The sequence below is a fragment of the Artemia sp. Qi Xiang Cuo genome, chromosome 19 (genome assembly GCF_049724085.1).
Source record: "Artemia sp. Qi Xiang Cuo chromosome 19, ASM4972408v1, whole genome shotgun sequence".
NCBI classification, from domain to species: Eukaryota; Metazoa; Arthropoda; class Branchiopoda; order Anostraca; family Artemiidae; genus Artemia; species Artemia sp. Qi Xiang Cuo.
The window spans coordinates 42704561-42729489 of record NC_142812.1 but is presented as its reverse complement, the minus strand read 5'-3'; the positions used below and the strand labels follow the sequence as shown (position 1 = coordinate 42729489).

The 24929-nt window shown below is 35.6% G+C and overlaps 1 protein-coding gene across 1 annotated transcript in view; it reads right to left on the bottom strand.

Moving 5' to 3' along the window:
* LOC148940872 (uncharacterized) overlaps nucleotides 1-23730 on the bottom strand; it is a 153249-nt gene extending 129519 nt beyond the window's left edge. Inside the window, exon 1 of the mRNA XM_089105170.1 lies at nucleotides 23637-23730. The gene's annotated coding sequence lies outside the window, so the exon portion shown is untranslated. The remainder of the gene's footprint in view (nucleotides 1-23636) is intronic.
* Nucleotides 23731-24929: the final 1199 nt, after the last annotated feature.

Here is a 24929-nt window from a genome sequence, read left to right as displayed (position 1 = left end):
TGAAGGAGACGCTTACTTACTTACAATGTTTTCACAATTTTATGAATGAGACGTCGGTACTTTAAATCTGCGAAGTGAATTGTAGAAATAGTTTATTACCTAATTCCAATTTTCTCATAATTTCTTGAATCGAATTTCGGCTTTCTGTGTCCAGGGGGTAAATTTAAGAAAGAGTTTGTTACCTACTTACAATTTTTTCATAATTTTTCGATTGAGATGTCTGTATTGTGTATCCAAGAGGTGAATTTAAGAAAGAGTTTGTTACTTACTTACAATTTTTTCATAATTTCTTAAATTAAATTTCTGTATAGTGTATCCAAGAGATGAATTCAAGAACGAGCTTGCTACTTACTTACAATTTTTCATAATTTCTTGAATGACTATTTCTGTATTGTGTATCCAGGAGGCGAATTCAAGCAGGAGTTTGTTACTTACTTACAATTTTTTCATAATTTCTTGAATGAAATTTCCGTATTGTGTATCCATGAGGTGAATTCAAGAAAGAGTTTGTTTCTTACTTACAATTTTTTCAGAATTTCTTGAATGAAATTTCTGTAATGTTTATCCAAGAGGTGAATTCAAGAAAAAGTTTGTTACTTACTTACAATTTTTCATAATTTCATGAATGAAATTCCTGTATTGTGTATCTAAGAGGTGAATTCAAGAAAGAGTTTGTTACCTACTTACAATTTTTTCATAATTTTTTGTATGAAATTTCCGAATTGTGTATCCAAGAGGTGGATTCAATAAGAGTTTGCTCCTTATTTACAAATTTTTCATAATGACATATCCGACAATGGATAATGATAAAGAATTTATTCATTCTAATACACATATTTTGTCAATGTTATCTGACGTATCCGACAAATGATATCAATAAAGAACGTTAATAAAGAATTTGTTCCATTTGATACTTAAATTATGTCAGTGTTATCAAACGTATCTGTCAAAAGACATTGATAAAGAATTTATTCACTCTGATACTAGTTTATCGCTATTTTATCATGCATATCTGACAAAGGATGATGATAAAGAATTTATTCACTCTGATACTTAAATTTTGTGAATGTTATCTGATGTATCCGACAAAAGAAGTTGATAAAGAATTTATTCACTCTGATGCTTAAATTTTCTCAATTTTATCCGTTGTATCCGATAAAGATGCTGATAGAACAAATTTATTAACTCTGATACTTAGACTTTGTCAATGTTATCCCATGTACCTGACAATAGATGTTGATACAGAATTTCATCACTCTGACACTTAAGTTTTGATAATGTTAACCGACATATCCGGCAAAGGATGTTGATAAAGAACCTATTCGTTCTGATACTTAGATTTTATCAATTTTATCCTGACCTATCCGAGAAGAGGTGTTGATAAAGAATTTATTCATTCTGATACTTAGGTTTTATCGATGTTAATATGTCTACCCGACATTTGATGTATGCAAATTCCTTTTCTTTCATCTCTGATGTTTTAATCGACATTCTAAACGTTTGATAAGCTAGCATACTCTAAACATAATGAACAAATAACAATGTAATGCATAATATATTTTTAATGAAATAATGTCAGGTAAGATATTAATACAAAAAATATATTATTATACATTATTTATATCAATGAACAGTTTTGGACATTTTGAATCTGGTCCATAGAATAGTTCACCATGTTCTCTTTTGATATTGTAGCTATTGTCTTCTCTTAGCTCGTAATCAGTAGAATAATCATTATTCCATTTTGAGTCATAAACAATTTTTACTGGTGTGTCACCGACAGGTTTAGTATGCGTTTCGTCTTTGGTATTATTTGGTGCATTGTCTGTTTGATCAATGGTAGTAACGTTTGCTGGCACTGTGTTTTTTATCGATTTATCTTTATATTCCTTACTGATATTTTCTACCAATACCCTTTTTATTTTTCCGGAAATTTCACTTTCTATTACAACATTATTTTTACACTGGTAACAGTTTCGGCCCGTAGACAAGATATGGTTTAATATATTAGTAGAAGAATATGCCTTTCTTTTCCCCTTTTCGTTCGTTAGAATGCTAATACCCGAAAGCTGACGATAGGATCTATCAATAGGTAGCATGTTACCATAACCATTAGCAGGAAGCCACCCCTCTTCATCAACTATTATTTTTATGTTGGCATTCTCTTTGACTGCAATCATCTCTCGAAATGATACTTTCGCATATCCATTTTGTGTATAATAGAATTCTTGGTTAGCCAAAGAAATCTAAACTCTCACTGTCATAACAACGCACGCATCCGTTTCCAATAGTGCTATAACTTGTACTTGTTTCATAGTTCAAATACTTCTCCTAGTCAGCATTCAATGCTACAATAACACTATCATGTGAACACATTTTTACTGGGGGTCATCCACATGTTCGATATGCAATTCATCTTTGCTATTATTTGGTTCATTGACTGTTTGATCAATGGTAGTAACGTTTGCTGGCACTTTGTTTTTCATCGATTCATCTTTATATTACTTAGTGATATTTTCTACCAATGCCCTTTTTATTTTTCCGGCAATTTCACTGTCTATTGGCACATTATTTTTACACAGGTAGCAGTTTCGGCATGTAGACAAGATATGATTTATGATATTACGCTTGTCTTCTTTTTATCTTCCGTGGAAATGATCTTCCATTCCAAATTATGTTTCCCATTTTAAGCCCAGGATAGACAAAGATGGTATCGCTCTATCTCATGGTGGAGGAGTAGCTATTCTTTGTTAGTCTACCGTTCCTAATCAGATTCTTTCATTTTCTGAAATAGTGAACAACTCCAAAACTGAAGTTCTATGGCTATGGACCCGACCTACAAAACCTCCCAAAAGAAGTATCTTGCATGATTTTTGAATTATTTATTACCCTCCTCGTAGTGGATTTAAGAAGGAGCTGACGGCATATCTGCAACTTTATACTGACAGAATTCGCTGCAAGTATCCTTATGCTGCAATTACATTATGTAGTGATTTTAATGAGCTAGACCAAAAGTGGCTTAGCTCTGCTCATAGCCTTGATCAAGTGGTCAAGTCGCCTACACGCGGTAATAAAACCCTAGACTTACTTTTTATCAACATTGAAGATTACTACTGTGTCCCCAAAATAACTCCTCCATTAGGGGCAAGTGACCATCTATGCATCTCTTGGACCCCTTGATCTTCCTTTCAACCTAAGAGGTTGATCAGTATTTCATGTAGACCCATTACTGACAAGAAAACTTCCCATTTCAAGTTAAAACATATTTCCAAATCTTGAGGGAATATCCTTTGTCCTACTCCCGATAATGAAATGGCTTCTAAGTTTTCAGCGGTACTTTTCCAGTTATATTGTGACACCTTTCCAGTGAAAAATGTTACTCGCAAATCTAACTGCAAACCATGGACAAATAAAAAAACATTGTGCCTAATAAATGAACGAGATAAACTCTTTAAGGAAGGATTTTTCCAAGAATCTCGAAAACTTAGAAACATCGTTGTTAGCGAAATCCGTAAAGCAAGAAAGGAGCATGGTGCGCACGTGCTCAATAAGTTATTGTATTTGGACCCTAAGAAATTCCACAAAAGTGTCCAAGATTTCATGGGAAAGGTCTCTTCAAAATTTTTCTTACTGGACAGTAATGGTGACCCAGTGGATGCGGATGTCATAAATGATCATTTTGTTTCAATTTATAAAATTCACCCGCTACTCCAGCATAAGCCGGCCAACAGTGCAGTGAGTGACATTCCTGTGATTGAAATTCATCAGACTCAAATTAAACTCAAAACTCTTGACACAAATAAGTCAGTATATCCAGGTGATATCCCTACCAAATTGATTGTGGAATGTGCCCAGTATTTAAGTGTACCTCTAACTGCTATTTTTAACCAATGTTTTGTAGATGGTATTTTTCCAGTGTGTTTTAAACGAGTTATTATATCTCCTATACCAAAAACTAAGACCCCAAAAGTTCCCTCTGACTTAAGACCAATATCAAAAACCCCCATTTTCTCTAAAACCTTTGAACTTTTATTTACCATTTCCTTTTTGACGATATTCATGATAAAATCAACCCAAATCAGTTTGGCGTTAGGCCGAATCATAGCACCACGCATTGCGTAATTTATATACTTGACACTATTTTCAAACATCTTGAGTTGAATAGTTCCTACGTTGAGGCTGTTTTTGCTGATATTAGCAAAGCCTTCGACAATTTGGATCATCAGACAGTTATAGATAATGCAAGGGCTTTAGGTGCACGAGATTTTGTTTTACGTATGTTAGCTAGTTTTTTGTCTGGCCGTGAGCAATGTGTAGTCCAGCATAACGGGGATTCATCAGGTTTTTCCTCAATTTCCTGTGGAGCACCTCAAGGGACTAAGTTAGGTCCTTTAGCATTTTTAATAGTTTTTAATAATGTTTTACCAAGTTTTGACAACTCTTTTAAATTTGCGGATGATTTGACATTACTAAACCTTTGTCAAACATCTAATAGTTTGAATTTTACACTCGATTCACTAATGAACAATTTAACGAATGATCTTGACATTGTTTAACTGAGTTTAAGCATGCCCGAAAGCAGTTTCATGTTATTTTCTTTATTTTTAAATATACCCCCTATCAATAATTACCTTTGCATACCAAATTTAAATACTGTTAAACTGCTTGGTGTGCAGTTGGACAATGACCTTAAATGGAACTCCCACATTTCCCAATTATTTCAGTCAGGTTATTTTCTCCTTAAATCTTTCTTCATTCTCAAACGGTTCTCCATATCAATCCAAAACCTCAAAACAATTTATTGTTCTTATATAAGACCCTGTCTGGAATATGCTTGTCCTGACTGGCACCCTGGGCTGACCAAAGACCAATATTCTAAAATTGAAAGTATTCAAAAAATAGCAATAAAAATTATTCTGGGGACGGCCTACACTACATATGATGAAGGTTTGGCTAGACTTGAACTTATTATATTGGAATCACGACGTCACATCCTTACCATGAACTTTGGTCACAAGGGCTTTAGTTCTGACTCATCGACGTTTTCTCCCTCCTTTTAAAGAAAATACCCCAATCCTTCCGAATACAGGAGTCATGCTTATAGAGCTCCCAGGCCCCCACTTGAGCTGAGTCCTCAAATGTTAATCGTGAAATACAAAAATTCTCTTGTCCCTTATTTTTTTCCCATTTTAATAATTGATATAACTTTTTGCTTTATGTTAATCCTCTAACATTTGTTTTATTATTGATTCGATTCTTTGTTTTATGTTTATCCCATAACATTTGTTTTGTTATGGTAATTCTGACGTGCTTATGCTAGCTTTTGTGCTATTTTAGCCAATAAATCATATTCTATTCTATATGCACCTTCACAAGAGTCGAATTTTTTTTGGTACTCCAAAGAAATTTAATTCCTCATTGTCATGACAATGCATGCATACGTTTCCGATAGTGCTACCACTTGTACTCGTTTCATAGTTCAAATACTTCTCCTTGGCAGCATTCAAAGCTACAACAACACTATCACGTGAACACACTTTCTTAAAATGCTTCATCTTCACTTTTTTAAAGATATGAGTTCTGTGTTTATCCTTCCACTGTGTAAAAATTACTGATTTAATATATGCACTAAACTAGATAGTGTCGATAGCCCGCCATAGAGTGCCAGTGGGAAAGTCGCGTCGTGTCTATGAGCTAGCATGGAGTGCGATTAGTAGAGCCGCAAGCATATTTCATGTCATTTTAAGATACGCAGAAAAAAGTTGAATAATTTCCAAGTCCGAAAAAAATTCAGTCTAAAAAAGTGCTACTACAAACATTATTTTTCTAATAGTAAAAGTCACGACTAACATTTCTATATCATTCTCATTTTGAATTTGGAAAATAATAAATATGATTTTTTTTATGTTTTAAGTATGTTTTATGTAACTCTAAGACATGTAAAAAAAAGTTGATAAAATACCATGTTAAAAAAACGAAAAAAAGTTTAAGAAAACAAACAAAAAAATTTAAAAAAATGGGGGAGGGATCCAAAAAGTTGGAGGGATGGGGTCCCCTTGGAGGTTGGGGATAAGGGGCCTTTGGAGGTTCTGGTCCTTGGCGGTTAGGGTCATTGATGGTTGCGGTCCTTGATTCTTCAAACCTATAACCATCTCACTAGTTGATTTCTATGGATTTATAAGAATTATTCTGAATTTCTTTATTAAAATTGTTTTCTTGGCATCAAACATCGCTATTAGTATCAACTTTTTAGTATATTAGCATGTTAGATCATATTTTATATTGACAACACTGTTCAAATGGTACTTGTGTATTATACAGAACACATCCGAGAAGTTAAGCTAGGTCAAGTCACAAGGTCATCTTGTCATCGTTAATCGTTTCCGTAGATTGATGCCTAGGATGTTATTCCAAATTTATAATAAATTGCCTATGAGTTAGCAACCCTTTCGGGCTTACCTTAACTGGTAGGCAGCTTAACCCTTTCTTACCACCTTCATACAATCCAATTAAAAATGTTATTAAGATCTGTTTCATCCCTTTGATTATTCAATCACCAATTAAGATCATTCATAGAAGATTAATGCCAGTGGAATATCTTTTTCACAAATTGGGTCAGTTACCTTAACTGGTAAGTTGTTTAACCCTTTTTTACCACCTTCATACAATCCAATTAAAAAGGTTACCGAGCTCTGTTTCACCCCTATTATTCAATAACCAATTAAGATCATTCATAGTAGAGATATGCCAATGGAATACCTTTTTTCGCAAATTGAGTTAGTTACCTTAACTGGTAAGCAGCATAACCCTTTTTAACACCTTCATACAATCCAATTAAAAATGTTATCGAGCTCTGTTTCACCCTTATTATTCAGTCACCAATTAAGCATGTTCAGAGCAGAGTTACGCAAATAGAATACCTTTTCGCAAATAGATTTAGCTATGATACCGCAATAATGTAAACGACACTGACGAAAGCCATGATACCTATACGCTACAGATTATTAATCTGTTTGACAAGTACGAAAAAACCTGATTATTTTCATCTACGGCTGAAACCAGTATTTTACAAAAAAGACTATTAATCCTTTGAATACGCTATATGAAGGTCCTAAGTTTTGGCTATTGAACCTAAAAAACCTGTCTGATTGCTTGGTCACATTATAGGACCATAATATAACATGTTCGGTCACTTTATAGGTCCATAATATAGAGGGTTTGGTAGTTTTAAACAACCTCCGTTGAAACCTTATACATGCTTACTACTCTTGTTGTATGTTTTTCCTATGATTTTTTATTCAATTTCGGTTCATTTTGGATTTCATTTATTCTTTAATAGTAATTTCTGGTCGTTTTGAGTTTGAATTTTAACAGGTATTTGTATCTGCAGGGCTTAAATTTGAAATGGCCTTTACTTTTCTTTGAAAAACTTATTTTTCGGAGTCTTTTTTTTAATTAATTTCTGTTCGTTTTTTATTACAAAAGTTTCGAGTACTTATGGCATGGGGGGGGGGGGGGTTGCTTACTGTCTGATTATTCTTGACTTCTAAAAACGGAGCTAAAACTTTCGATCTAAATCGAATGAGCCTTTTCCAAAGTCTATACGATTACCTCTTTGATAAAAACCATATATATATATATATATATATATATATATATATATATATATATATATATATATATATATATATATATATATATATATATGAATAATGGACAGCTTGTATAACTTACAGCCCTTGCTCTGGGGGCGGTGGAGGTTTTTTCGCCCCCAAGGCATAGTTATTTTAATTACTTCAGCTTTTGACTATTTTTGACAGAATGGCCATCTCAAAATTTCGATTGGCTGCATCTGGGGAAAAAAGGGCGTGAAGGGGGGGGGGGGGTTGGTGCCCTCCAATTACATTTCACTCTTAAAAAGGGCACTAGAAATTATTATTTCAAATTGAATGAGCCCCTCCGAAGTTCATAACACCACCCCATGCATATAAAGCACCTCTGGGGGGGATATTAAAAAATATTGAAGGTATATAAGATTTATTCATTCATTTATGTTTGCACCAGTCTTATTTATGTTTGTAAGATAGTTAATTTTAACTGTTGGTTTGGGGTTTTGTTTATTCTTTAACAGTAATTTCTGGGTTTTAACTTTTTGAGTTTTAACTATAATAGGAATTAATTTCTGTTGAACCTGAGTTCAAAATGGCTCTTTACTTTTCATAGAAAACTTCTTTTCATGCAAGTTTTTTTTTTTTAATTAATAATAATAATAAAACACTGAAGCCTTATGGCCTTTGCTATAGACAATGGAAGTGCATGCCTCTAATAAATCATACGTGATTTATTCACTGAACAATAAATGGATCGAAAAAATAGCTTCGAAATTGTTAGATAACAAAAACTGTTATCTAAATTTTGAAAATTATAAAAAAAATGGCTATCTCCAAATTTGTAGCGGATGGGTTTACGGAAAAAACGGGCGAAGGAGGGCTAGTTGCCCTTAAATCTCTTTTGCAATACTTTATTTTGGTTTTTTAATGTGGGTTCCTTTTTTAAAATAATATCATAAATAGGATCAATATTTATATTACCAATATCTCTATTATTTGATAAACCTGCAAAAAAATATATTTTTAATTTCTAATGTTTCAAAAGCCCATTGCGTGAAACCTTTATCATTGGAGATGGCTGTTGCCTCTTGGAACTGCACAAAATGGTTCGAATTGAAAAATACATTTTCTGCTAAGGCTGAAGTGAAACTGTCTGGAGGTTTTGTAAATTTTAAAGCATTATCTATTGAATTTTGTCCAGTTCCAGGAGGCAACAGCCATTTCCAATGATTAATAAAAAAAAAAAAATTCCGAAAAATAAGTTTTTCAAAGAAAAGTAAAGGCCATTTTAAACTTAAGCTCAGCAGATACAAATGCCTTTTAAAATTCAAACTCAAAACGACCAGAAATTACTATTAAAGAATACATGAAACCCAAAACGCACAGAAAATAAATAAACAATCATAGCAAAAACATACAACAAGTAATAATATAAATTAATAAATAAATCTTAAAACGAGTGAAACTTCAATTGAATATGCAAATCAAGCTTGAAACGAACAAAAATCACCACAAACAAGAGTTTGGATATGACCTCCTTCTGTCATTGTAAGTCTAAAGCCTACTGCGTCATTGGCGCTTTACTGAAAACAATATACGCCTTGAACAATCTTGGAAAGTATAAACAACATCAAATTGAATATTTGATGTATAATGATATTAATTGTTGAAAGATCCATCCGTTCAAAAATTTATTTTACTATAATTGCATTTTTATTTTTAATGCTGTAAGAACTGGAAAAGAAAATATTTGTAATATAATCCGTTTTCAGTTAAGCGCCAATGACGCAGTAGGCTAGGCTTTTGGTTTTTATTTACAGTTAGGAAAAGAGGCAGTATCCCATCACTTGTTTGTAGGGAAACTATATTCGTCTTTAACAACTTTAAAAAGAGCTACCGTAAAACCACCTAACAAGGCACGCAGCCCAATCTAGGGACATTTTTCCAGGAAAGTTGCTTACGACCAGGATATCTGGCGAACTTTTAAGGATACTGCCAAACTAAAATTACTGTCAGTAAGCCTTTTCATTTTTACATAGAATTGTGCCATATTTTGTTTAATTTAGTGATTTTTTGTGTTCTAAAAAAATAAAAAGCAAGATTGGGTAATTTTGATTTATTTTTTTATCTTGAAGTGTTGTCTGGTGTTACAACTGAACGACTGAAGTAGAGCTGAGACCTAGCTAGACAGATAGCTATATTGTCGAGGATGACTGTAACCAATTTTCTAAGGAAAAGGTTTAGTTTCTAATTTTATGTTTTACTAAAATCTGTCTTTTTCATGTTGTAAAGTGCTCAATCAAGGGACATGAGCGTAAAAAGAAAGCAGGTGGACAAGGATGCCCTAGAACGTGCTCTAGCCGCTGTTGACGACGGAATTTCTTACAGAGAAGCTGCCGATAAATTTTACATCCCAAAAAGTGTCCTCTATAGACATCATAGTGCAAGAAAAAAGGGTCATACAATCTTAAAGATGGGAAGACCTTCCGAGATTGACGAGTTTCAAGAGGAAGAACTTGTGAAAAGCTTGGTGACATGTGGGCAGATGGGCTATCCCATGACAGCTTTTGACTTGAGGTGTTTTGTGAAGTATCACCTAGATTGCCAAGGGAGATCATCTGGCAGATTCCAGGACAATATTCCTGGCATGCGGTGGGCGAAAAAAAATTCTAGAAAGAAACAGTGGCGAACTGTCAGAGAGAATGGCCTCAAACATAAAAAGAGTTAGAGCGAAAGTGAATCATGCTATGGTTAGGGATTTTTTTGAGGAATATGTAAAAGAAACAGAAGAAATTCCTCCTCAAAATATCATAAACTATGATGAGACAAATCTGACTGATGAGCCAGGGAAGAAAAAATTGATTGTGAAACGCGGCATAAAGTATCCAGAAAAGATTATGAACTCCTCAAAAGCGAGTGTTTCGCTAATGATGACAGGTAAAGCAAGTGGTATAGTGCTGCCTCCCTATGTGTGCTACAGGGCAATTCATTTGTATGATGCCTGGACCATCGGCGGCCCAACCGGTGCAAGGTACAACAGAACAAAGTCTGGTTGGTTCGACGGCGCCACTTTTGAAGATTACTTCAAAAAGATTATTTTGCCCTACTGTCGTCGGCTATCTGGGAAAAAGTACTGATTGGTGACAATCTCTCATCCTAGCTGTCCCCAGAAGTAATCAGATTATGTGAGGAAAACAACATTTTTTTTCAATTTCCTTGTACTAAACGCAACTCATCTTCTACAGCCACTTTATGTTGCATTTTTTGCTCTTTTCAAACGGAAGTGGAGATAAATTCTAGACAAGTGGAAGATGGGACCAGGAAGAAATTTAAGTGCCGTTGAAAAAACTCAAGTTTCCAAAACTTCTGAACACTCTTCTCAGGTCAACTGAAGCAAATGCTCCAGCAAACCTCAGAGCTGGTTTTGAAAAGTGCGGGATCTATCCGTTTAAGCCAGAAATAGTGCTTGCTCGTCTGCCACCTAGTGACCCGACTGGCGAAAACTGCGGTGAACTTCAAGACGGTCTTGTTTCTTATCTCAGAGGAATCAAATTTGGTCCTGAGGAGCCCTTGGGTTTGGCAGATGGAAACAATAACGAAGCAGGCCGTGGCAGAAAAAAAGGCTACCGGTGCCTGCCGGCCGGAGTGTCAGAGGAAGGGATAGTGGCACAACTGGGGAACAGTCTTCTGAAGAATCAGACTCCGAGTGCTCAATGCCGGTAGACAAACCAGTCGGGCTCCCATCTAACACACAGTCATGTTCTGCCAAAGAGAACAAAATGGCTAATCCTAGAAAAAAGAAAACTGGTGTGTGTGGTCAGAAAATCAGCCAAACTAGCTTGGCTCAAATCAGAAACAAAGTTATAAAGACAAGCACTTAAATCAAAGAAAGTGATGACGACCTAGTGACCTATTTTAACAAAGACTGCAGCACCAGTGCTGAACTTGAGGATTACAATTTTCAAGGCTCAAGTTCTACTGACTCGGGCACAGAACCAGAAGTTTACAGGAAAGAACCAGAAAGAGACGCCAAATTGACTATTGGATACTGGGTTATAGTGAGCTTCCAGGACCCCAGTGACACTCGGAAGAACAAAAGCCAGAAGCTTTACATTGGGAGAGTAAATGGAGCGGAGCATGGGAAAGTCACAGCCGAATTTGTAATGAAGACCCCCTCGCCTTATTTTATATTCCCGGCAGAGGAGGACAAGGCCACGTTCAGAAAGTCTGACATTATAAAATTTCTCCAGCCTCCAGAGTTGACTCATAGAGGGGCTCTGAAGTTCCAAGATATTAGAAGTTTTCCAATTAACTAGATCAGTTCCTAAGATAATTTATGTGATTCAAAGTGCATAAGATACCGTAATTTATGTGATTCACCGCATTTAACTGATTTTTTTTTAAGTTGTTTTGGAAGAAACGAAGTTGTTTTGGAAGAACCTTGTAGTCTAAAACTGTAGTCTATAAACAATAGTGCCATATTGCTCCTGTAAATGAAAATAAACCTTTTTTTTAACATACTGAGTGTCCCTTGATAATTTAAACAGCAAAACAAGGTCTAATAATGTGATTCAAGTTACTGTCCCTAGATTGGAAACTGGGCCCAATCAAGGGATATCTCTTAAAAAAAATTATAATTTATAATTAAAATGATAAAAAAATCGCGGATTCTGCTCTAGTTTTCCTCTCATTGAGATGTATCCAATGGCATAAGGTTCATTGTTCTACGATGAACAGTTGACGAGAAATTACCAAAAAACGCAAAAAAGTGTTCCTTGTATGGTGGTTTTACGGTAATAAATTAAACTGAATATTTGATGTATAATGATATTAATTGCTGAAAGCTCATCAGTTCAAAATGTTACTATAATTTTTATGTTTATTTTCAATATTAAGTATAAAAGAAAATATTTGTCACAAAATTGGTTTTCAGTCAAGCGCCAATGACGCAGTAGGTTTTAGACTTTTACAGTGAGAGAAGGAGGTCATACCCAACCTCTTGTTTGTAGTGATTTTTGTTCGTTTCAAGCTTGATTTGCATATTCAATTTAAGTTTCACTCGTTTTAAGATTTATTTATTAATTTACATTAATATCTATTGTATGTTTGTTTGCATTGATTATTTATTTAATTTCTGTTCGTTTTAAGTTTCATTTATACTTCAATAGGAATTTTTTTTTATCGTTTTAAGCTTGATTTTCATATTCAATCTAAGCATTACTCGCTTTAAGATTTATTTATTCATTTATATTATTACTTGTTGTATGCTTTTGCTATGATTGTTTATTGAATTTCTGTTCGTTTTGGGTTTCATTTCTTCTTTAATAGTAATTTCTGGTCGTTTTGAGTTTTAATATTAACAGGTATTTGTATCTTCTGAGCTTAAGTTTAAAAATGCCTTCAATTTTATTTGAAAAACATATTTTTAGGAAAGTGTTTTTCATTAATATTTGTTCATATTGGATTGCAAAAAAATTCAAGTTTTGAAAAATTCTTTATTTCAAAATGAAACTTAAAAAAAAAAATATTCATCAGAGTATCAAAACTGATATCAAAGTAACAATATCAAAGGGAAAAAATGGGTTTGTGTCAACCTCAGACTTTTTATTACCTGATGTTTAAACTATTTTTCACAAAATTGCTATCTCAAAATTTTTATCAAATGGGTTTGGGGAAAAGGGGCATGGGGGACTAGATTAAGTTTCGGTCTTTTTGATTCTTTAAAAGTGAACTAGAACTTTCTATTTTCAATCAAATGATCCCTCTCTGAAGTTTATATAAGTATCCCTTCTATAAGAACCATATATATCCCCTGAGTATAACTTACAACACCTGTCCCTGGGCCCTGGGGGGTTGTGTCGACCTTGGAGTTTTAATATCTGATGTTTGAACTATTTTAACAAAATGATCACCTAAAATTTTTATCAGATGGGTTTGTCCATCCGATACACCAAAAGGCGTGGAGGGTGGCAAGGGTTAGTTGCCCTCCAATCTTTTTTCACTCTGAGAAAATGAACTACAAAGTTTCATTTCAATTTCAAATGAACCCTCTCTGAAGTTTATAAGAGCATACCTTCCATAAGAACCATATATGCCCCCAGAGCAATACTTACAACGCCTGCCCCGGCCCTGGGGGGGGATGTCTCGAAACAGGAATTTTTGTTATATGATCTTTGAACTATTTTTAACAAAATGGCTACCTCAAACTGGGGGGGGGGGCAGTTGCCCTCTGATCACTTTCGACTCTTAAAAAGGGCATTATAACTCTCGATTTCCAATCGAATGAGCACCCTTTCAAGTTTATACGACGACCCATACTATGTTAAATACCTCTGGGAAAAAAAATAAATGGAGTACGGGGGGAGGCTTGCTGCCCTTCAATCACTTTTGACTTTTAAACAGTGAATTACAACTTTCAATATCCAATCAAATGAACCCGCTAGAAAGGTTATACGAACATCCCATCCATAACAACCATATATGTCCCCAGGGCATAATTTACAACGCCTACCCCGGGCCCTGGGGGGCTGTGTCGACACTGGGGTTTTTTGTTATCAGAACTTTGAACTATTTTTAACAAAATGTCTATCTCAAAAATTTTATCTGATTCATTTAGGGCGTGGAAGAGGGGAGGGGCTAGTCGCCCTCCGATCTCATTCGACTCTTAAATATTGAACAAGAACTTTCAATTTCCAATCAAATGAGCCCTCTCCGAAGTTTATACGAGCATCCCTTCCCTAAGAACTATATATGCCCCTAGAGCCTTACTCATAATGCCTGCCTCCGGGTCCTGGCAGGTTCGGTCGACACAGGAATTTTTCTTATGTGACCTTTGAACAATTTTTAATTAAATGGGTAGGCTATTATAAAAAATTTATCAGATGAGCTTGGGGAAAAAGGGTGTGTGGGGGGGGGGCTAGTTTCCCTTGCATATCTTTTAATCTTAAAAATTGAACTAGAACTTTCAATTTCCAATCAAATGAGCCCCCTCTGAATTTTATACGAGCATCTCTTTCATAAGAACCATACACGCCCCCAGGACAACACTTACAACGTCTATCCCCGGGCTCTGGGAGGCATTTTTGTTATCTAATTTGTGAACAACTTCCAAAACACTGGCTATCTCAAAATTTGTAGAGGACAGGTTTGGAGAAAAAGAGCGTGAGGGGGGGGGGGGGGTAGTTTAACTCTCTTGACTCTTAAAAAGTGAACTAGAACTTTCAATTTCCAATCAAATGAGCCCTCTATGAAGTTTATACGAGCACTCCCTTCATAAGAACCATACATGCCCTTAGGGCATAACTTAGAACGCCTTCCCCTGTGCCCTGGTGGGTTCTATTGACACCAGATTTTTTCTTATCCGACCTTTGAACTATTTTTAACAAGATTTCTATCTCAAAATTTTCATCAGATGTGTTTTGAAAAAGAACGGGGGCGGGGGGGCTAGCTACCCTCGGATCTCTTTTGACAATAAAAAAGTGAGCTCGAACTTTCAATATCCAATCAAATGAGCCCTCTCTGAAGTTTATACAAGCATCCATTTCATACAAATAATATATGTCCCAGGGCATAACTCATAACGCCTGTCCCCGGGCCCTTTGGGGTTGTGACGACACCTGAGTTTGTTACCTGACTTTTGAGCAATTTTTAACTTAATGGTTATCTCAAAATTTTTATTGGATACATTTGGGGAACAGGGGGCGTGGGGGGGCTGGTTGCCCTCCAATCTCTTTTTACTCTAAAAAAAAGTGAACTAGAACTTCAAATTTACAATCAAATGAGCCATCTCTGAATTTTTTACGAGCATCCCATCATTAAGAACCATATATTCCCCCAAAGCATAACTTACAACACCTGCCCTTGAGCCCTGGGGGGCTGTGTTGACCCCTGAGTTTTATTTATATGGTCTTTAAACTATTTAAAAAAAAGCTATCTCAAAGGTCTTATTGGATGGGTTTGAGGAAAAAAGGGCGTGGAGGGGGGATGGGAGGGCTTGGTGCCCTCCAATCTCTTTTCACTCTTAAAAAGTGAACTAGAACTTTCAATTTCCAATCAAATTATCCCTCTTTAAAGTTAAAACGAGCATCCCTTCCATAAGACCCATATACGCCCCCAGGGCATAACTTACAACGCCTGCTCCTGGACCCTGGTGGGCTGTGTCGACATCGTAATTTTTGTTATATGATCTTTGAACTATTTTTAACAAAATAGTTATCTTAAGATTTTTATTGGATGCATTTGGGAAAAAAGGGTTTGGGGGGGGGGGACCTGCTTACCCTCCAATATCTTTTGACAGTTAAAAAGTGAACTAGGACTTTCAATTTCCAATCAAATGAGTCCATTCTGAAGTTTATACAAGCGCTCCTTCCATAAGAGCCACATATGCCTCCAGGGCATAACTTATAACCCTTGCCCCTGAAGACTGTGGGGGGAGTGTCCTGCCCAAACATATAATTTCCTGAACTTTCAACAACGTTGAACAAAATGGCTATATCAATATTTTGATTGGATGTGTTTGAGGCAATGGTGGGTGTGGAAGGGGTGTCAGTTGCCTTAAAATCACTTTCAACTATTAAAAAGGGAACTAGCCATTTAAATTTCCAATCGAATGAGCCCTTTCTGAAGTTTCTATGACAACGTTGTCTATACAAAACCTTATATGTCCCCAGGGCATAACTTATAACCCTCGCCCTGAGGGCTGTGGGGCAGTTGTCATCCTCAAAGACCTAATTTCCAGAACTTAAAACTACGTTTAATAAAATGGTTATCTCAAAATTTTGATTGGATGTGTTTGGGGGAATGATGGGCGTGGGGGGGGGGGGGGCTAGTTGCCCACCGATCACTTTCGACAATTAAAAAGGGCACTAGCCCTTTTAATTTACAATCGAATGAGCCTCTTTTGAAGTTTCTACGACAACGCCTTCTATAAAAACCTTATATGCCCCCAGGGCATAACTTAAAACCCTTGCCCTGAGGGATGTGGGGGAGTGCCCTCCTCAAAAACATATTTTCTGTCTGGAAATCAACTACGCTGAGCAAAATGGTTATCTCAAAATTTTGATTGGATATATTTGCGGGAATTATGGGCGTGGGGGGGGGCTAGTGGCCCTCCGATCAATTTCGACTATTAAAAAGGCCACTAGCCCTTTGAATTTCCAATCGAATGAGCCTGTTTTGAAGTTTCTACGACAACACCTTCTATAAAAACCTTATATGCCCCCAGGGCATAACTTAAAACCCTTGCCCTGAGGGTTGGGGGAGTATAAAAAGTATAAATATATATTTTCTATCTGGAAATCAACTACACTGAACAAAATGGCTATCTCAAAATGTTGATTCGATATGTTTTGGGGAATGATGGGCGTGGGGGGCCTAGTTGCCCTCCAATCATTTTCGACTAATTAAAAAGGGCACTAGAACTCTCGATTTCCAGTCGAATGAGCCCCCTTTGAAGTTTCTACGACGACCCCTTCCATATGAAGTTCCTCAGGAAATAAAAATAATAATAATAAATAAATATTAAAACGTTGGAGCCGTATGGCCTTTACTAAAGGCAACGCTACAGCGTTGCCTCTGATAAAGGTTTCACTCATTGGGCTCTTGATGCATTAGAAATTAAAACACACAATTGTGCAGATTTATCAATTAATAAAGATACTGGGAATAAAAATGTTGACCCTATATATGATACTATTTTAAAAAATGAACCCATATTTAAAAATAAAATAAAGTATTGCAAAATGTCCCAGGGGCTAGTTCAAATAATAAGCATAAGCAAATAGCGGCATCAAAAGCTTTGCATAAAATTGTGTCACAATAACTTATTCCTTGTTCATTTGTTATTTTAAAAGGTTTAATCCAGTTACTTTTGTGAGGTGGTTTCACGAAGGTAGCTCCAAATTGTAAATTTTAAGCAATTGTATATTATATTTTCAGGAAAGTCTACTTTAGTTTTATGTGTATTTTTTATTTTTAGTTTATTTTTTTCTCTGCGCTTACGACGCTTTGTTTGATACTGGCGAAATATTAATTTTTGTTTTTTCTTTGTTTTCATTTACTGCTCATAGACCCGTTTGTCGTACTTATATTTTTCTGACACTAAAAAGGCAAATAAACTCTCGTGAAAAAGATCTCATCATTTTCAAAGGCCAAATTGTGACAAAAACGTTGCTGCTCATTGCGGTTGGAAAGTTCCAAAGCCAGCCCTGAACCCAGCCGCAATGGAGATATAACAAATTGTCCCTCACCTCCTGTAAATAGCCCTGATTTCTTGCAGTTATCCTCTTTGCTTTTTAGAACTTCAAGTGTTAATACTAGTGTATCAACTGAAAATGAACTTAGTGAACTTTTCTTTTCTCGTGATAGTTCAAGTAAATCGAGCTTCCTCAGTGGCATCTCTGAATCTACCGTGCCTTTGTCAACCACAGTTGCAGCTACGGGAACTCTGCCACTTGACGACCCGTCACGAAAGCCTCGAAATAATAATACCCTGCATGTCATCTCTAGCAATGTTGATTCTCTTACAAACAAGCTTCTAAATATCCAAATGCTCCTAAATGATGAAGAAGCAGACATTGCTGGGTTAGTGGAGATTCTGCTAAATTTACTAAAATAGTTGTTACCAAAAGTTTGTTGCAGATATCTGGTTTTCAGTGCTTCACTAATCTGGGGCAGCTAAACTGCAGAAGAGGAGTTGGTATTTATGTTGGGGAACGTTTCCAGGTTAGTCTTATTAACTGTTTAATTTTCAATGTACCCTGGGTGGAAAGTTTATGGCTTGATATTACTCTTCAAGAAAATAAAAAAAATATGTATTGGGTGTGTTATAGAAGCCCTAGTGCACCCAGTCTTGATGATTGTGAAATATATCTCAAAACTATCATTGATGAAATGGCATCTACAGTATCATCTGATTTGATAATTATTGGTGATTTCAGTTTCCCATTAATCGAGAGGGTTGATGGTCTTGGTCATGTAGTATCTTGTAATGGAGATTCACCATTTGTGTCTTGCTTATCTGACAACTTCCTTCACCAAACGGTTGACAAGCCAACAAGGCATTGTGGCAACCAGATCCTTCCTTGTTGGATCTTGTAATTTTGAGCAATCCAGATTCCCTTATCAGAAATGAATTTCTTCCTCCAGTTGGCAACAGTGACCACTCAGTTATCCTCTCTGTGTTATCCTTGAACATACATCTGCAACCTACTGTTCATCCTCAAACTTTTATTGACTATCAAGCAATACAGAAGGAAGTAGCCTCAATAAATTGGTCAAAACTAATTATTTCTGATATTAATATATCATGGACAAATTTTAAAAAAGCCCTCCTATCAACTGAAAAAAAGCACTCCCGTGTCATCTACCAAAAACAGCCAAAATACTTCCATTCCTCACAAAGGATGCAAAAAGAACAATCAACAGGAAAGCCAGAGCCTGGAAAAGGTACAACAAAGAGAAAATTCAGGAAAATTGGATAAATCTTGCCTCCAATGCAAAGGCTCGGAATCTTGCCTCCAATGTAGTTAAGAAATTGAAGTCTCAACATGAGGAGAAGCTTGCCACAGATATCAAGGCAAATCCCAAATCTTTCTGGAGACACGTTTCTGCCAAAAATCCTAACCATCACATCATTCCTGACCTCAAAAATAATGGCATAACCCACTTATAGCCAGTTGATAAGGCTAATGTATTGAATACCCAGTTTGCCTCTGCCTTCACCATCCAATCTTGTTCAACTATCCCTGCAACACCATCAAACTTAAAATGTCATCCAATGCCAAAATTATCAATTAATGCAGATATGGTCTTAAATAACCTGGAAAAACTTGATGTTAATAAATCCAAAGGATCAGATAGAATACACCCAAGGCTTCTCAAGGAATGCTGAATTAATCTCACTTCTCCCTTGTATAGACTCTTCCAGCTGTCCCTAAAAAATGCAGAACTACTGTCGGATTGGAGAAAGTCCTATATAACACCAATCCACAAAAAAAAGGCCCCAAAGATCATGCAGAAAATTACCATCCTATTAGCATCCACTTCTGCAGTTGTAAAAGTGCTTGAGAGATTTGTTGATAGAGCTCAAATTCAGCAATTGGAAATTAACAGCATCCTCACTTCTAATCAACATGGCTTCAGATCTTTAAGATCTGTTGATACTAATCTAATACACACATACAAGTATGTTACATCATTATTGGATAATGATTTACTTGTTGAAATGGTGCTCCTGAACCTCTCAAAAGCATTTGAGAGGGTTTGCCATGAATTCCCCATCACCAAACGAAAAGCAGCAGCTGTTGATGATGTTATTGTCTAGTGGATACAGAGTTTCCTTTCAAAAAGAATGCAAGTTGTAAGAGTTCACAACTCTCAGGGTGTCCCTCATTTCTCCTTGTCTACAACTGTTTTAAGTAGCATTCCCCGGGGGACCATTCTTGGGCCAAGTCTCTTCTACTTATATATAAATGATGCCCCCAATCTTCTCTCAAACCTCCTCACTCTTTATGTTGATGATTCACAACTTGTTGGTAAAGCAGTCACAATCTCTGACTAGCAATCTATTCAAAAGGACCTTGATATTCTCAGGACTTGGGCTGATACATGGCTCCTCTTGTTCAATGTTGACAAATGCTGATAAATGCAATGCAATCTACTTTGACAATCACAATATACATCAGGAATACGCTCTCCAAGGTAAACCCCTTTCTGCAGTCTCTGAAGAAAGAGATCTTGGAGCCATTGTTGATTGTAAAATTAAGTTCTGCACCCACGCTAAATCTATATTGTCGTCTGCCCTCCACCCCCCCCCCCGGAATGATCGAAAGAACTATCTCTAGCAGACACCCAAGTGTGTTTACTAAGCTTTACAAGGTACTAGTTCGCCCGCGCCTAGAGGTTGGAATGTCCCTGGCATCACCCTATTTCAAGAAGGACAAAGAAATTCTAGAAAGAGTTCAACAAAGAGCAACCAAAATGGTCAAAGGCCTCAAACAAATGCCATACAAAGAGCGTTTACATCACTTGAAGCTCCCTACTCTTGCATACCAGAGGAAACGTGGTGACATGATCATGACCTACAAAATTATTTCCAAAAATGTTCTCCCTTGTCTCCTTACCCCCTCCCCCCCCCCAGAAAGTTCTGTGACTAGAGGTCATTCCAAAAAGATCTTCAAGAAACGCTCCTTAGTCTGAGAAAGAAGCCATTTTTTCAGCCAACAAGTAACAAACTTGTGCAATCTACTCTCTGAAGATACAGTGGCTGCTGATTCAAGAAAAATCTAGACAAAGAATGGCTATAGCAAGAGTTCCTGTGCCACTAGGAAGCTGCTGAGTCCTCAACCCAAATTTAGCAAACATCCCATAGAAGTCATAATGGAGCATTACAAGGATGAAAATCCTTAGTTTCGTTCCAAGCTGCAATTTAAGGTAATTTAAGGTAATTAGTACCTTCCTACTTTTAAATTTGCAATTTTAATTTTGGATGAAATTTGAATATACTTAAAAATTGGTGAGGAATAGTAATTTTGGTGAAAACTCCTTGTTAATAGTACTACTAAAGAATTTCAGTTGGATGAAAAGCAGTATTATTGCTTGTATGGATGGAAATTCTGTGAGACTTTTGATCTTCTACATAACTGAAGCCATCACAACATCTACAATAGGATTTTCTTATAAATAAATACATTACATACAATTTTCTAAATACATTGCAGTACTTCATATAAAAAGAAAAAGAAACTATTACCATTTAAAATTGCTGAAAACAAAGTTCCAAGCAGTACTTGCCACCCCAAAGAAATTTCATGGCAGGGCTGATGATAACCTGCCTTGCCTTTTCCACCTCTGTGCTGGTAGATATGGGAATGTAACATAATAGCTGTATAGAGAAATATTTTAATTAATTCCTAATCCCCCTTACCTCTTTCAACATTTATCTGAAGCCTCATGAACAGTAAGCAGATTGTCCATTAAAATGTACTTTTGTTGGAATCTAACCTGCAGATGATAGTGGTATCTGTTGAAGCTAAAACCACTTCATTATTGATCAAGAATATGGTGTCTGAAATGAATTCAGTTATCCAGTGGTTTTCTTGTAATTGTCTAGTTCTCAATTTCTCTAAGACAGAATTTATGGTTTTTGAGACATCTAAGCAAGGAGTGGCTAAAGTTGGGATTGATGAGTTAGTTGTTTCTGGGTGTAGAATTAGACAGGTTAAGACATATAGATGTTTGGGGATTATTCTTGATGAGCTTTTATGTTTCTGTAGTCATTCTGACAATCTCTGTATAAAATCAGCCCAAAATTTAGGATGTTTACATTGATTAAAGTATGTTTTTCCTTTTCAATTATTAAAATTAATAGAATCATACCTAAATAGAATTTATAGAATCATACCTAATAGAATTAATAGAATCTTTATTAGAATCATACCTAAGATATTGTCCCATTATTTACCTAAATACATTTCCTAACCCTTTTAAACCCATCCAGACATTTCAAAAGAAAGCCATAAGGATCGTTAGTACTTTCTTTCATTGTCCTGCAAGACTTCAAAATCTTTCTGAAACAAAAACTTTATTTTTATTTCTTCATATACTAAACCTTAATCAACTTAGGGAATTGCAATTATCGCTCTGGCATTATGATATTCAGTCTCCAGGGAGCTATTTTTATGAATCACAAATTCTTGTTACCCCTATTTGCTCACTTGCTTCTTTGTTGGCTCGTTTTGGAGCATATAGAATCCCTTAGGTTAGTTGTGGAAAGAGATAAATTTTCAATAAGATACCAAATCCCTTCTATAGCAAATAGGCTAAAATGGAATAGTAAATTTAAAAATCATAATAGCCCATCACTTTTAAAGAATAAATTAGTAGAATATATTATTAACCTTTGATGACAGGGTAATTTGTCTTGATAATTTCTTTCTTAGTATTATTTTTAGATTTTGCTGTGCTGGGGTAGCCTCCTTTGTCCTTCTCCTTCTATATGTTATGATGTTTTTTGGTTTATCTTGTTCATCTTTACTTTTGGTGTACTTGAACTCATTGTAATAATTGTTAGCCTTCCTTTTGAGCTTAGCTCCCTCTTGGCTTTATTTAATTATTTGTGCTGTTAATATTTGTATGAAATAAAATTTATCTAGGCCTATCTATCTACCCTACCCTCACCAAAACAATGACTCACCCCCCTCATCATTGTAGCAAGAGGTGTCCTGAGGGGAGGGGGAGCACTGCCCTCCCCCCCCAGCTTTTTGGCAGTTGGTAAAATTTTTGCTGAAGGCATAAATTTTGAAAAAATCAGCTGAAATTTAGCAAAATTCTTGATTTCTCCAGAAAATTTGGCATAAATCAAGTATCAATTTGGTAAAATTTACAAAGATCACCCCCCCCCCCTCAACGAAATGAGCCTTGGGATGCTCCTGATTATAGCACAATTACAGATCACCAAATGTAGCCTAATTTCATTGCAAATAAAAGAAATCAAATTGGTTGAATCTAGTACTGACACTATGTGGCATTACTTCTTTGGCAACTGAGAAGCCTAAAATATAGTAATTGATATTTTTAAATCAATTGGCTTCTCAGGATTTTAATTGATTGCAAATTTGTCCTCTTTGGGGCAGTTATAGTTTGGTGCCCTAAACCACCTAAAGAGTCACCAGTAAAATCCTACTTTAGCTACTTTTGGCTATCTTGGAAAGGGGTTAGGTTAGGACTTTCAGGGATGGATTTAAAGGCTAAAGTATGTCCCAGGATGGTATTTTGAAGTACCTACCTCCATTCCTTCTCCCTCTAGAGGGTCCTGACCTCTGATGACCTTTGAGAATCTGTGTGCTATAAAAGTGAAACCTTGCAAAATAGATCTTCTGCTTAAATGAAGTATAACAAAATTGTTTTCAGCTTCACAACTTTGCTCAATCCCAATTTATAAGGTTTTAAAGATATGCAAATAGGCCTACATTTCCTAAATTTTGAAAAAAAAAATAATGATATGGCTTAAAATTCTACTCAAATTACAGGAATTGCATTTTTCAGAATTAAAGCCAGAGAAAAAGAAACTGATAACTGAAAATTATGATAAAATATTGTTTTGTCAAAATTTCAATAGGTATAGACCTGTCATGTAGGCAAATTTCAGGACCCTCTAGAGGGAGAAGGAGGGGAGGCAGGTACTTCAAAATACCTTCCTGGGACATACTTTAGCCTGTAGACCCATCCCTGAAAGTTTCAGTTTCCTAACCTAACCCATTTCCAAGATAGCCAAAGTAGAATTTTACCCAGTCAACCAACCACCACTGCTATTTTGACATCTGCCCCCCCCCTGGAAGATTTTCTGCTGGTGCCCTTGCCACTTATGTTTTGTTGTTTTGTAGCAGGTTAAAAAAATTATTATTAAAGAAGATTTGATATCAAGAACACTAAATGACTTTAAATGAAATTTCATATTGAACTGAATAAAGAGAAAATTATCAAACAACAACAAAGAATAAGTAGGCCTAGGCTAATAATTCAATAAATATAGTCTCAAACTGTTATCTGATTTGAGTTTTCCATAACAAGAGACAAAAACCCATATGTTAAAATGGTACTGTTCTATTAATTGGACTCTTTTGAATACAGCAATGCATACCAGTCACAAAATAGATCTAGACATGTGAAGAAAACAGGTTTACAGTGCCTTCTGGGATATAAACAAAGGCAAGAACTGTATTTAGATTGTTGTTGTTTTTTTTGGGTGGGGGGGGGGGAGGTACCTAGGTTAGGTTACATATTTAATATATGCTGTGCTTTGCCCCCCCCCCTAATGCACAAATATATAGTCCAAATTTTTTTCTAAACTATTATATAGTCATCCTATTTTATTTCATAAGCATTAACCAAACTAGCACTATATAAAAGAGTCTGGTTAATAGAACAGTACTGTTAAAACAAATACAATTCTTAAGAATATACAAAAGTAGTAAAATTAATAAATATAGCCTATGAAGAGGTCAATTAAGACACTTTGAATATAAACTTTGAAGCAATCATTTTGGAAACTCAAAACTGATTTTCAATTAGAGATTGAAAATCCCAAAAGCAACTTTCAATTAGGGCAATGGGCCTACTTGTATTTAATTTACTTTCCATTATGCTAATTATCCTTTATTCTAGTCCATACCATCTTTGACAGCCTAATATTACTATCTGATCTTGTGTGAAACATAGTCTAGCCACAAGACGTTAAAAATCAGCAAGGTGTGGAATCAGAATTGCTGGGTTTCAGTAAAAATTTAAATTTGTAAATCAAATATTGGAAAGAAGAAAACT